Source organism: Natator depressus, chromosome 6 (assembly GCF_965152275.1).
Source record: "Natator depressus isolate rNatDep1 chromosome 6, rNatDep2.hap1, whole genome shotgun sequence".
NCBI classification, from domain to species: Eukaryota; Metazoa; Chordata; order Testudines; family Cheloniidae; genus Natator; species Natator depressus.
In genome coordinates, this window is record NC_134239.1 from 124,692,468 (window position 1) to 124,706,499 (window position 14,032).

Sequence of the window (14,032 nt, forward strand, 5' to 3'; positions counted from 1 at the left end):
AACCTATAAGGGTACGTCTACACTGCAATTAAACACATGCGGCTGGCCCATACCAGCTGACGTGGGCTCAGGCGTAGGGGCTGTTTAATCGCAGTGTAGATGTTTGGGCTTAGGCTGGAGCCCCTGCTCCAGGACCCTGTGAGGCAGAGGGTCCCAGGGCTCTGGCTGCAGCCCAAACCTGAATGTCTTGAGCCCCGTCAGGCGAGTCAGCTGGTCCTGGCGTCTAACTGCAGTGCGGACATACCCTAAATCCTGCCCCTACACTCAGGGCTCATGGTGAAGCCGCAGACTAATACGGAGGTATTAATGTGTCCATCTTCCACGGTGAACACCACCGAGATAAACCTGCGCTCTGTCCATTTGTTTTCCCCCAGATCTTTCCCAAGTGCTTAAACCTTCAAGTACAATTTTTAAACCGTACAAAGAGCTGCAGCTGAACACAACAGCACGGATGTGTCTGAACAGCTTTAAAGGGAGGGGAGGTAGTTAGCGCAGACAGACTGGGGATCTGCCTTGATGACAGCGACAACCCAACCACCATCTCCAGAAGAGGGGAGCAGCCTGGCTGCACTAACCCCAGGCAAAACACAGACTAATTCTGGGCCTGTTCCACCAACTCTTACTCGCGTAAGCAGTTCTTGCTCCGGCAGCGCTCTCATAGGAACCAAGGGCAACGCCTGAGTGAGGAAGGGCCCAATCCTGCCAGCCTACGTGGTTACATTTTCACTGTGGGCTCGATCGTGCATGGTGCTGACTGCCCTCAACTCCCTCAACTCAGCAGGAGCTCAGAGCGCTCAGCACGTCGCAGGATCATGCCCCAAGCATAGAACAGGGTCAGAGTTCGTGCTGTGCTTCCCAGGGGGCATGACACACAAGGAACGACTTGGGGGAGGGTCGGGGGCAAAGATGGCTACCAGCCATTTCTGCATCCCCCATATTCTCGGTCAGCTGGGGGCTGATGCGTTTCTGGCACAGATGCTACCCACACTGCTGATGGACTGCCCCGCAGCTGGAGCGGCCCAGAATCTTCGTAATAGTCAGTGCTGCAGAAACACCTCGCCAGCCCCAGACACTGCCCCATCACCAGGCTCTGCAAGGGTCGAGGGCCATGTAGTCCTGCACTGCTCTGGTACCAGGAGAATTACTCCCCAGCAAGTTGCAGTGCCTTTACAACCGCAATATACCTCCAGAGTGGGGAATAAGGACCTAGGGCCAGAATTCCACCCCCCTCTCTTTATACAGAAGTAACAAACCAGCACCAAGATCAAATGGGAAGCAAGTTCAGGACCTATGATCAATTGTCTTCCTACACCACAGTAAGTCCGCCACTCTTTTTTGGCTCCTGTTTCCCTCCAGCGTATCCTTACAGAAGTTCCTATGTGTTGTTTTGCTTTATAGCCGTAACTAGCGAAACGGTTAGTAGTAAAACATGGAGCATCCCTCATCCCATACAAATGATTAAATAGCGACACCAAGGCAGAGCTATGTTTATCCGTTTTTAATATTCTTCAATAGTAAAATTTCAGGAACAAAATCTTATTATTTTGACCCAACGCTGCTGCAACATACAATATCTTTCCCTCTGATGTATAATAAATCCCAGCAAAGCTGAGCTCACCCTGGCATAGCACAAAAATGGCACTACATTGTCAATGAATATTTTTCCACAGGCAGTGTGGTACATTCACCCCAGGACTGTAATTAGCGAGGAGACTCTGAAGGCTGTAACTCTTCCTGTTTTGAAATGACCCATGTAATATTAATCAATAGAATGGGTAAGTTGAGCACAATTATAGTGCAATTTAAGGATGGCTTGTTGTATCTGGATGGAAACAATTATCCTACAAGGCAGGAGCTTAGGAGGGGAGACATAATTATGTTTAAAACAGAGGCTGCTGAGTATTAGAGAAGAATCAGAAGAGCTAACTGGATCAATTAGTATTGTAGTTAATAGGCAGGGGTATCATGTACCAGGCCAGCTGGCACAATTTACACTGTGTTTGTATCCAGAAGTTCCAATCTGTACTGATGACATTGTTAAGGGGGAACAGACAAAGAATTGCTGGACAAGAAGGCGGCACTCAGCTAAATAAGTCTGTCCTGTTTGTTTATTTTAGCCACATGGACAATCCTTCAGCATTCTCTCCCTCTAACTTATCTAGTCAAAATATCCTGTTCCCTTTTGATTTCCTATTTATAGATGCCTAGACTTTAAGGTCAGAAGGGACCATCATGATCATCTAGTTTGACCTCCTGCACTTTTCAGGCCACAGAACCTCACCCACTCACTCTTGTTATAAACCCCTAACTTCTGGCTGAGTTATTGAAGTCGTCAAATCATGGTTTAAAGACTGAGTTACAGAGACTCCACCATTTACACTAGTTTAAACCTGCAAGTGACCAGTGCCCTAGGCTGCAAGGGAAGGCGAAAAACCACCAGGGTCTCTGCCAATCTGACCCAGGGGAAAATTACTTCCCAACCCCAAATATGGCGATCAGTTAGACCCTGAGCCTGTGGGCAAGACCCCTCAGCCAGACACCTGGGAAAGAACTCTCTGTAGTAACTCAAACCCTCCTCATCTAATGTCCAATCACCAGCCACTGGAGATATTTGCTGCTAGCAGTCACAGATCAGCTACATGCCATTGTAGACAGTCCCATCATACCATCTGCTCCATAAATTATCAAGCTCAGTCTTGAAGCCAGTTGGGCTCAACCGGCTTTATTAAAGCCCTTCACAAGATTTCATCGGTCACTTCCAAGTTTTCTTTTTTCCTTTTTCAGAGCAGGTGCTCCGCAGGGCACGGGACTGTGGGTGGGATTTAGAAAAGTGCCTCAGGCAGCGAGATGCCCAGTTCCAACAGACATCAAGGGGAATTGGGCACCTCATTCCAGCTTGGGTCTTCCTGTGTGAAGAGTGGGGACTAATACATCTGAGGCCAGACATGGAGACTCTAGCTCATAATTAACAGTACTGTTGGGCAGATTTTTAAATGTATTTAGGCACCTAACTCATTGACTTCCATGGAAGTGAGGCATTTAAATACCTTTAAAAATCTGGCCTTAACACCACAAGCAAGCCCACTCAGATCACTGCAGTGATGCCCTTTGTCCCAATCTGGTCCAGAATAAGGACGACGAATAAATTCAAGCTTTTAGCCTCTCTCGTAACTATGTACGTCGCCTGTTACACAGAGCTTTTCACAACAAGTCTAACAGGAAAGAGAGAACATGTATACAAAAGGATATTTCCCATGAGCCCCATTGGACATCCCTTACTCATGGGAGCAGTTCCAATGAAGATACTGGGATGACCCACTTGAGTGGCAGCTACTTAGTGTGAGGGTACAGAACTGGGTTCTTTAAAAGAACTCTGCAAGTAATATGCGAAAGCATGCATTTGAGGAAGAGACTTCTCCCTCCACGGCTTCTCTTTCTACAGTTAAGTAATAACCAGTGTTTTATGAAATCACAGCCACGGGAATGTCTGGGATGTCATACGTTCAGGCATTATGATTTGGCTGCAGGAGGAGGCAGAATCCATTTGTTTATCCACAACTGTAATAAGCAACACAAATGATAAGTGGAAATATTCAGAACCCAGTTATGATCCCACATTATACTGAGAATTGTCTTTAAAATCAGCAACCATCTTAGTTGTTTATGCTGCACTCCTTCCATGGCAATATCTTTCCAATGGAAAGGTGTCCAAAACGCAACGAAGAATTCTAGACAATATCTCCTCTGTGCCTAGCACAACAACAGAATATAAATCCAAAGAAATGACTCTCTCTGTCTGTGACACATTCCTGTACCTTGTTTATTTTCCACTGGACTCAAACAGTGAGCTGACGGATTCAAGGATTTTTCCACAACATACTCTCAAGCCCAGAACCTCAAAGATATTTTAACTCCTAACTTCCACTGAAATCAATACAAGTTAGAAACCTAAATACGTTGGAGGATCTGGATATAGATCCTTTTCCTCATCAGTAACGTACACTGCGTGACTGCTCCTTTACACACACACCCAGTGCGTAATTTGTAATGAAACAGGTGCCGGGCCTCAAGCATAATGTATGCAGCAAGCCCAGAGGTGCCAGGGCCATGAACTGCCAAGCCTAGAGGTGCCGGGGCCCAGCCTTGGCACACATTAAGCACTGCACACCCACATAGGTGATATACAGACAAGCATAGTGGTGGCAAGAGTAAACCATAAGGTAATGTGCTGACCATAATTAAAAACATTTTGTCCCTGCTTGCTAATGTAACTGTTGCCACTGGCGTCAGTCAAGAAAAAAAATATAACATTTTACATTTCCTTAGAAATTCTATTTGAAAATTTTCCTCTAGTTCCATTTGGTCTGCTTGGTTTTGCAACAGAGCAGAAGATTGATTCATCTACTTGTGTCCAGGCTCCTGGTCCCCTACTTAAATATTTACACCATTGCAGTATTTGAGCACCCACAGAAAGACTAATGGAGTTGACTGGAACTTCTACTGGGGTTATTACTCTCCTCCACAAATTTCACAAAGGAAATGTTTCCCTATACCAGTAGGTCTCTCGTAAACTCTTTCCAACTAAGAATTCTAGTTCCCCATCACTTTTTAAAATGGACCATTCTTTTCTTCACCTTCTGTTTACTGGGATTATAGATAAGAATCCTGCCTTGAACTCCTTAATCCAAGAACCAATGTTTCCTTTTTGGTCCAATGAAAGTACTTTTAATTTGTTTATATTTTTTCCTCCAATGCTCTTTCCTGCTAGAATGTTTACATTGTTGAAAGCCTTCTGTGTATTGCTCATACTACTCTTCATATTCCTTCTTAATTCCATTGACAACCATTGCCCTTTCCCTTGTTTAGGCTTCCCCAGGATGAATATCAGCTGCAGTTTCTTCAGCTGTTTATTAGCTACATCTCCTTTTTCCCCATCCAACATTACAGAACTAGAGCCAGAACAGTTCAGTACTTTGCAACAGAGAAAGATAGTATCTGCCTACAACATGGTCCAATCGGTATCAACACTGCAAGATAACCAAAAGCTTCTTGGAAGGCACATGATGGGCCTGATCCAAAATCTGCTGAAACAGGGGTTCTCAAACTTCATTGCACCACGACCTCCTTCTGACAACAAAAAATTCCTATCCGACCCCAGGAGGGGGGACCGAAGCCCTGGGTGTGTGGGAGGGGGGACAAAGCAAAACCTTGAGCCCCACGGCCCCAGGAAGAGGTCAAATCAAAGCCAAAGGCTTCAGCCCCAACCAGGGGGCCTGTAGCCTGAACCCCGCCACCCGCGCTGAATCCCGGGGGCTTTGGCCCCGAGCTGCTGCAAGTCTAAGCCAGCCCTGGCGACCCCATTAAAATGGGGTTACAACCCACTTTAGGGTCCCAGAAAGACTTTAATGGGTTTTTGACAGACTCTACTAAACAAACTCCATTCATGCTGAAACGAACAGAATCTGATCCTTCAAGACTGAGGCCCAATCTTGTTCTCACTGAAGTCCATGGCAGCTTCGCCCTAACTTCAAATGGGAGAAAGATTAAACCATAAGGAATTACTTTTTAATCCCTGAAATGATCTTCAATGGTATTCCATAAATGAGCAACCAAATGGCCAAAAACAGAATGGTATTGAGGGGTTTTTCTACAAGTGACTCGGTATTGCCTTTCTTAAATAATCCTGTATAAATTTAGCATCCTTACAATGAGCACACACTACAAATTACATTACTGGCTGCTTACATTTCAGATGGAAATAACCTCTACCAAACCAGAGCAGCAATGTGCTTTGTTTCAATTGACAATGTTAATAAACTTCACTTCCTCAGAAGAAAGAGGGAAATGCTGATTGTTTAAAAGAAACATTATAAACCAGAAAGCGCATAAAGCTAGATTAACAACGAGGCAGATATTTTAACAGCCATAATTTGTATATTCCATCTGGGGTCCACAGCATATAAAAAACAGGGAGGAAGAAGTTGAGATCATCTTAATTTGAAATTCACATATATTTTTACATCTGGTCTGAATTAATCTGTTCAGAGCACTGACTTTCATGTAAAGGAATAATTGCTTACAGATTTTGATTTAAAAGAAAATTTCATAGAATCTCAGAACCACAGGGTTAGAAGGGACCGCAAGGGTCATCTAGTCTAACCCCCTGCCAAGATGCAGGACTTGTTGTGGAATTCTTAGTTTGAATAAACTAAGAGTTAAAAATTAATATGACCAAGAACTCCCTTACGAAGTGAGATTAGAAACAAAGTACATGTCCAAATCTGAACACACCATCAAAAGTAGCTGAGTTAAAGGAAATAGCCTCAGTTTCAAGCATTTTGTCCAAAAAGGCCAAACTAATCCACAAACTTATCCTCCATTTAGGAGGGTCAGAGATTTTATAAAGCAGTGTTAAATCAGCCTAGGAATAGAAAAGGTCTGGCAGTTCAATCCGCACAGTTTTGTAATTTTTCTTATCAGGAAAAAGGGTTTGGATTGGCGTGAAAATATTCTTATGAAAGTAAAATACATCAGCCTTATACAAAAAAGCTGACTCCTGTCCCAACAAGACAAAAACATATTCAAATGTTTTTGCTGCACTAGCCAAGTTCTTCACACTGACTAAATAGGTGGAGCAAGTAACACCACTTCTCACTAAAGTTGCCTGACACTTCTCATTATAAGATCCTGTTTTCAGTTGCTGACAAAGTTGCCAAACTTTAACCATTTGGACTGAAATTTTTCATACTGGGTGTTTGCCTCAGACAATTTTTTTTTTTGGGGGGGGGGGGGTATTGTAAATTAAAGCCAAAATGGTTCTGTCATTTCTGAGAATGAGACTAGGGAAAAATACATTGTTTTGCCCATGTTACAAAATTCTGCAGACTTTTTTTCTGAAAAGCTCTAGCGCCCCCAGGCTTTGGAGCAAAAACTTACATTTGGCAGAGGGGTGGCCTTTGTGCAAGTGATGTGCCTTTTGCTGTCCCCATAAAGAACTGCCCAAATTTGGCCAAGTTATAAGCCTCTGGGGGAAAAAAAAAATCTCAGTTTGCACATGCTCAGTAGAAACTTAGATTTTAGCAGCTGAAAGACACCAAAGTTTCTGTTCACACTGAGCGCGCTCCAGCCTACAGCTCAGCAATACTTTCCCTGAAACTGCAGCTCTGGGCGAGGCATGTAATTAAAGACTGTATCATAATACTCATGCACAAGGAGGCAAATTAAGGTTGCACAGGCAACCTAAATTCTGTTTTTTCCTAACTTCTGAATGCTTGACTTAGCAACCTTAATAGTGTTCTTTTAATATAGATTTTTGTGTACAATATATTTTTTTTTAGAAGAGCTGCTAAGTCTTACAGCAGAGATGACCCATACCTGCCGACAGTTGGGTGTGGGGAAGGGAGGAGGCAGAGCGAGGGCAGCCCTGGCTTCAGCTGTGTTACTGAGCATGCTCAAGCCATGTGGACATGCTCAGTACAAGCCAAGCAGCAAAACTGGGGGGGGGGGGCATGTAACCCGGCATACTGCCCCCCACCATGCGTAACCTTTGCCCTACAGCAACTCTAAACTTGCACACTCAACTTTTCCCCCTTGCAACAATGTTGCTAACACACACTTTGGGCATGTCAACACTACAGCAGCACAGCTACTGGGGTTTCTCCGTCACTGTAGTAAATCCACCCCTCAAGAAGTGGTAGCTAGGTCTATAGAAGAATTCTTCCATCGACCAAGCTGCATCAACAGTGGAGGTTAGGTCGACCTAACTATGTCGCACACAGCAAAAAGTTTTTCACAACCCTGAGTAATGTAGCTAGGTCAGTCTAATTTTAGGCAAAGACCAGGCCTTCCTGTCTGCTTCAGCAGTGCTTCCATGAAAAATGACAGATGTGCTGATTGCTGTAGTCACCCACTGGTCAGATTTTTATCTACTCTTGCAAGTCAATTAAAACACTAACTCAAACTCTAGGTATTTGGCTGCCTGGACAAGATAGCATGCAGATAAAATAACTAGATAATAGCGCTCTGCTGTAGACGTCTTTCTTGCTGATATATTACTCCAAAAAGAGTTTAAATATAGATTTTAAAATATTTCATTTTACTTTCTAAAAATGTATTACTTAATTTTCAGTACTCAGTACAAGAGTAAATATTTAAGGCCCTGATTCCACAAGACTCAGGTTCACATATAACTTTACTCATGTGAATAGCCCCAAACGTTACCCCCAAACTGAGGCACTCAAAAATCACTAGTCACACTAGGAAATCTTGGGGTAATATGTCCCAGTTTAGATGGTAACTTGCTCCCTATTGGACTACTCTCATGAAGAAAGTTAAGTATATTTGCAGGACTGGGACCTAAATTTCCACTTTCTCACCAACAAAGTACGTCATTAAAAGGTTAAGCAGTTTTATCTACCAGACTTCCATAATCCAGAGAGGATTCATCTATTTCTTTTATCGGCCACACATTTTAACAGAACTGTCTTATCAGTTTACTTATAAGGTGTTTTCCTACAAAATCCTAATAATGTGTTATGAAATCATCAAATTAACCCTCATAATTCGCTTTACGATCCCATTCCTACCCCCACAAAACGGTTAGCAGAACTACTGATTAAAACGGGAGCAGGCGAAGGCTAAATCTGATTTTGAGTAAATCCTACTCATATTAATGAGCGGCTATATTGATGTCAATAGGCATACTAGTGCAGGAGTAAGAACTGCTCCTGTGAGTTAGGCTAGGAAATGCAGAGAGCCGAAATGACAGTTCAGTATGGAAAAGTCTTCCTCTAGAAGTACCGATGCTGTTAAATTTCAACTCCCAGAAATCACTAAAAGGAAATGACTAACATTCTTGGAAAATGAAGCAACTTGCAGTTTCTCCAACACCACTTACTAATCCCTAAAATTGTGCCCTGTGGCAATAAAGAGTAGTTCATGCAATAAACAGCAACATTAAAATAGATGCATATGAAACCAAAACACTGAAAATGTCTATATTTCCCAAAGGAAACGAACAGGAAAGACAATCCATGGAGATTTTATTACATCATCTCAGCTTTTCAAATCACCGCATTGAAAAGAATAAAAAACCCAATATTTAAACTCAAACTTGTATAGGACAAAAACAAAAAGTGCTTTGAATGTTACCCTGCTAGAAATAATGGAATCTACTAACTGGGTTGACTTTTATTTTCAAAGAAAGCTATTTCTGCTGTTACATTTGCGTCATATTAAATCCCTCACCAAGACATTGGTTTTAGCAAAAATGTCAAGGTTCCTATGATCACCACCTTAACAGGTGATCCGTCTAAAACTGCCAGCCTTCACGTGGGCTTTAAAATCTCCTTGTTTTGACACATTTTCACCAGTTTGTGCCTTCAATTCTTATTAGGGTCAATGGGTTCGCAACTTAACATCCCTATAAAGGTCTGATTTTCTGAAACACCCACCTTCTGCAAAGCAGGTCCCTTTAAGGTCTCACCCAAACACAGAGGCACCCCAAATCACTAGCCACTTTTGGAAACGATGGCTCCTAATTATTTGCATTTTAGCAGCGCCCTCTAGGTTCAAGTCACTGTCTACACACCTGCCCTGAAGAGTTTTCTCCAGGCTCGCACTCCCCGCACATGTCATGCAAAGTGCCAAGAAAAGTGAGTACCTTCTTATTATTAGTTTTCGCGCAACTCCTGGAAGCCCCGGGCATGGGCCAGGACCTCACTGTGTAAACACAAGACAAAAAGCTAATCAACGCCTCAAAGGGGCTTTATCTTTATAACCCAAGGCTAGGACAAGCGGGACCCCTGGACGGCAGACGGGCTGGGCAGAGCCCTGCCTGGCCGCTCCAGGGCGGGCATTACCCGGGCACGCCGTGCCCGAAGCTCGCCTCCCGTTCCCACAGCCGTGTCCCGCCGCAGTCCTCGGACAACCCGAGCCCCGCAGCGCCCCCGCCCGCAACGGGACCCCCGGGGACCCGGCCCGCAGCCCCCACGCCCCAGCCAGGCGGCGTGACAAGCGCCCCCCGAAGGGAAGGGAAGAGGGCGCCGGCCCAGCGGGGCGAGGGAGCGGGGGTCCTCCGGGCCGCCCCCCCGGCGCGCCTCCCTTCCCAGGCCGGTCCCCTCGCCTCGCCGGGCCCGAGCCGCTGCGGTACCTGGGCGAGCGTCCCCCGGGCTGCCGCGCTCCGGCTCCCCGCTTCCTCCCGCCGGCCCCAGAGCGCGGCCAGCTCCGGAACGCGGCCGCCGGCGCCGCCAGCCGGGAACGTACCAAGCCCCGGGCTGCGGGGGAGGAGAGAGGCGGGCGGGGGGCAGGGCCCGGGCGCTCCGGCAGCGCGGCGCTGCGCGGCGCAGCGCCCCCAGCCGACGCGGCGCAGGCCGGCCCCAGGGCCGCCCCCTCCCCCGGCGTTGCGGCTCGGACCCCTCCGCGGGGCAGCCCTTGGTACAGCCCTGAGAGCCGCCCCCCCGCAGCCTCTGAGGGCATGTCTACACTGAGCCGCGGGAGTGACTCCGGATTGAGCCTCAGGCTGGCTGGGTCAGCAAGCCCCCAGGAGCCGCGACCCAGGACACTGGGGGGGGGGGGTCAGAGCCTGAGTCCTGCTGTGACGGGGGTTCAAGCCCTGTTATTCTGGAGCGGGTCGCCCAGCCCAACATAGCCAAGTTTTGACGAGCCAATAGTCGTTGGGTTGTAAACCAAACTGAAGAGTTTTGAAGAGCAAACAGGCAGTGGGTTGTAAACCAAACGGCAGAGCAGTTCCACTGAGAACAGCTCAAATCACGGAGTAGTTTTCTGCCCAGCCACGGTTTGTGTTGCCCGATTATATTCTGCAAGTACATGCCCACAGGGGCTGGAACGAGGGGTGCAGCTGCAGCCCCCTGGCTTGAAGAAGATTCCATTATATACAGGGTTTACAGTTTGGTTCAATGGCTCGCACCACCCCGGCCCTATGTTCCTGGACCTCTGTAGGTGAGCTTCCCCCCAATAGACATCAAAGACACCACTAGCTCATCATTAAAACAGTCATGTCATAAGCCCAATTGTGCCACCTTTGCTCATATTGTGTAGTACCTTAGGGCAGTGTTTCCCACACTTGGGACGCCGCTTGTTCCGGGAAAGCCCCTGGCGGGGCTGGGCCGGTTTGTTTACCTGCCGCGTCCGCAGATTCGGCCGATCATGGCTCCCACTGGCCGTGGTTCGCTGTGCCCGGTCAATGGGGGCTGCGGGAAGTGGCGCGGGCCGAGGGACGTACTGGCTGCCGCTTCCCGCAGCCCCCATCGGCCTGGAGCGGCGAACCACGGCCAGTGGGAGCCGCGATCGGCTGAACCTGCGGACGCGGCAGGTAAACAAACTGGCCCGGCCTGCCAGGGGCTTTCCCTGAACAAGCAGCGTCCCAAGTTTGGGAAACACTGCCTTAGGGCATGACTCAGTGTTAGTATTGGGCAAAACATTTAAACCGGCACCAGTGGGATTTCAGCACATACTTAAGTGCTTTGCTGAACAGGGATGAATGTAAGCATTTTCTTGTATCAGAGCCTTATTATACCAATAATCTCATTGCTTTTCAGTGGTACTCAGACAAGGTTAGTTAACTGAATTTAAGTTATATTGCTATCTGCAAGAGAAATGCCTTTGTTGCATTGGATTTCAAAAGGGAATCATTACAAAAAGTGGACATTTAATTGTGTAGGCAAAGATATCCCTGAAAGATTTTGGATTAGTCAAACAAATGAGCACAAAGAAAAGGAGTACTTGTGGCACCTTAGAGACTAACAAATTTATTTGAGCATAAGATTTCGTGAGCTACAGCTCACTTCATCAGATGCATGCAGTGGAAAATACAGTGGGGAGATTTTATATACAGAGAGAACATGAAACAATGGGTGTTACCATACACACTGTAACGAGAGTGATCAGGTAAGGTGAGCTATTACCAGCAGGAGAGAAAAAAAAAAACAAAAACCTTTTGTAGTGATAATCAAGGTGGGCCATTTCCAGCAGTTGACAAGAACGTGTGAGGAATAGTAGGGGGAGGAAATAAACGTGGGGAAGTATTTTTACTTTGTGTAATGACACATCCACTCCCAGTCTTTATTTAAGCCTAACGTAATGGTGTCCAGTTTGCAAATTAATTCCAATTCAGCAGTCTCTCGTTGGAGTCTGTTTTTGAAGTTTTTTTGTTGAAGAATTGCAACTTTTAGGTCTGTAATCGAGTGACCAGAGAGATTGAAGTGTTCTTCGACTGGTTTTTGAATGAGCACAGTACCAGGAAAAATATGTTCTACTTTATTCTACCATATGAGTGGACTGATCTGGTAAGAACCAATACCATTGCTTTCTTCAAGTTCTATTGAGAATGATCATCAATTTTAGCTCAAGTCACCAAACATTTTAGCATCTGTGCTTAAATGAACAAAGTTGTTGCAGGTCAGACATCTGGAAAAAGCATATTCAATATGTTTTATGTTCCTCTTAGGATTGGTTCATGATCATCTTTATATTGCTATCTCTTAAGACACATTTGATGCCAAATAGTAATTGTGTATCTCATATGGAAAGATAAATTAGTTCTACTTAATATCTTGGAACATAAGCACAGTTTCTTAGCCTGCCTTTTCCACATCATTTACAGCCTTTGAGCTTGCACATTTTACGCATTATGAATACTGCATTTTCTTGGGGTATGAAACTTGCTACAAAGACATTGAGATGATTAGATAAAGCAAATGAAGTATAATTCGAAAGCCTGGATAATTTACTGGGTTTTCTTATCTGTGCTTATAACAGGATGTACAGTACATATAGCAATACAGTTAACATGCACATTTCATTTACATATATGCTAAATGGTTAAGTGAAAGTTTTTGAGCCAGATTCTCCACTGGTATAAACCAGTATACCAGTGGAGGCCAATTGTGCCATGCCAGTTTACACCAGTTGACAATCTGTTTCTTTATGCAGAGAGAAAAACAAACAAACTTTAGCTGGTATCCTCTCTATCTTTTTTTTTTTTTTTTTAAGACAAACAATAGATCCATTAAGAATTCTGGAATTAATACTATTAAAAACAGGACATGGAAGCATAGACGGAAAATGCAACTGCAATAAATTAAATTATATTTGGACAAGATGTAACAGAGACTTAACAATGGCTTTTCTCTGCAAATTTCAGAAAGGGAGCCATTACTGTGGCTGAATATCTCATTCACTTAAAATGCATATAAATATTTTGAACTAGGATATATTTACATTAACAGAATTGAGTCTGCAGGGCCTAGCAGCTGCTTTCTACACTCCTGTGTCATTGCCAGTCAAGTTGCTTCTGCAACAGCATTTCAGTGGTAGCATTGTTGATGGCAAGAATAACTACACAACTGTGCAATGAAGAAACCTGGCTTATCTCAAGCAGATTTTCCTATGGTTTTGTTTAACCAGTTGAAAAATGTAAGCAATGACCCAGAGTAAAAAATGAATTCATCTGCCCATGAGCACCAAGCCCATTAAAGAACATTTGAAAAAATTGGCAAACCAAAGTTAATTGAGCCATTTAGTACAGAAATTATTTTTAAACATCTTTAATTCTATGCATTTTAGGTTTGTGATGGGATAGAGCACAATCCCTTGTCAATATACTTTGTAATTCTAGGCCATTGCAAAAAAATTGACATAATTAGTTAAGATGTTTTTTCATGATATAACCATGTGTATTATACCACACTAATTAAATCCAGAGGGTTGTTTTTTTAACAACATGTGAGCTTTCTCTTTATATTATTATTTAATATTTGCATCTGCACCTAGAACTCTCAATCAGGGATTGAGGTCCTGTGGTGCTAAGTGCATACTTATAATTAAAAGATAGCCTTAAATAACTTACTGCTATGATATAATATAATAGAGTCTAAACTACTGCACACAATATATCAACACATCTGACAATAATACAGGCCTACAGTGTGTAGAGAGATGCTGGACTGAGGGCTTCACCAATATAGTATGTTTTAACACAAACAAAAGCTTTGTTTAGTGATAATTAAGGCTG

The 14,032-nt window shown here is 44.5% G+C and overlaps 1 protein-coding gene across 2 annotated transcripts in view; it reads right to left on the reverse strand.

Annotated features, from left to right (window-relative positions):
* Window positions 1-10,264, reverse strand: part of FRMD6 (FERM domain containing 6) — a 74,946-nt gene extending 64,682 nt beyond the window's left edge. The window contains exons 1-2 of one of the 2 annotated variants that reach the window (XM_074956526.1): window positions 10,151-10,264; window positions 9,662-9,720 (exon numbers count right to left, since the gene is read on the reverse strand). The gene's annotated coding sequence lies outside the window, so the exon portion shown is untranslated. The remainder of the gene's footprint in view (window positions 1-9,661; window positions 9,721-10,150) is intronic. The other variant, XM_074956527.1, reaches the window with a different exon arrangement.
* Window positions 10,265-14,032: the final 3,768 nt, after the last annotated feature.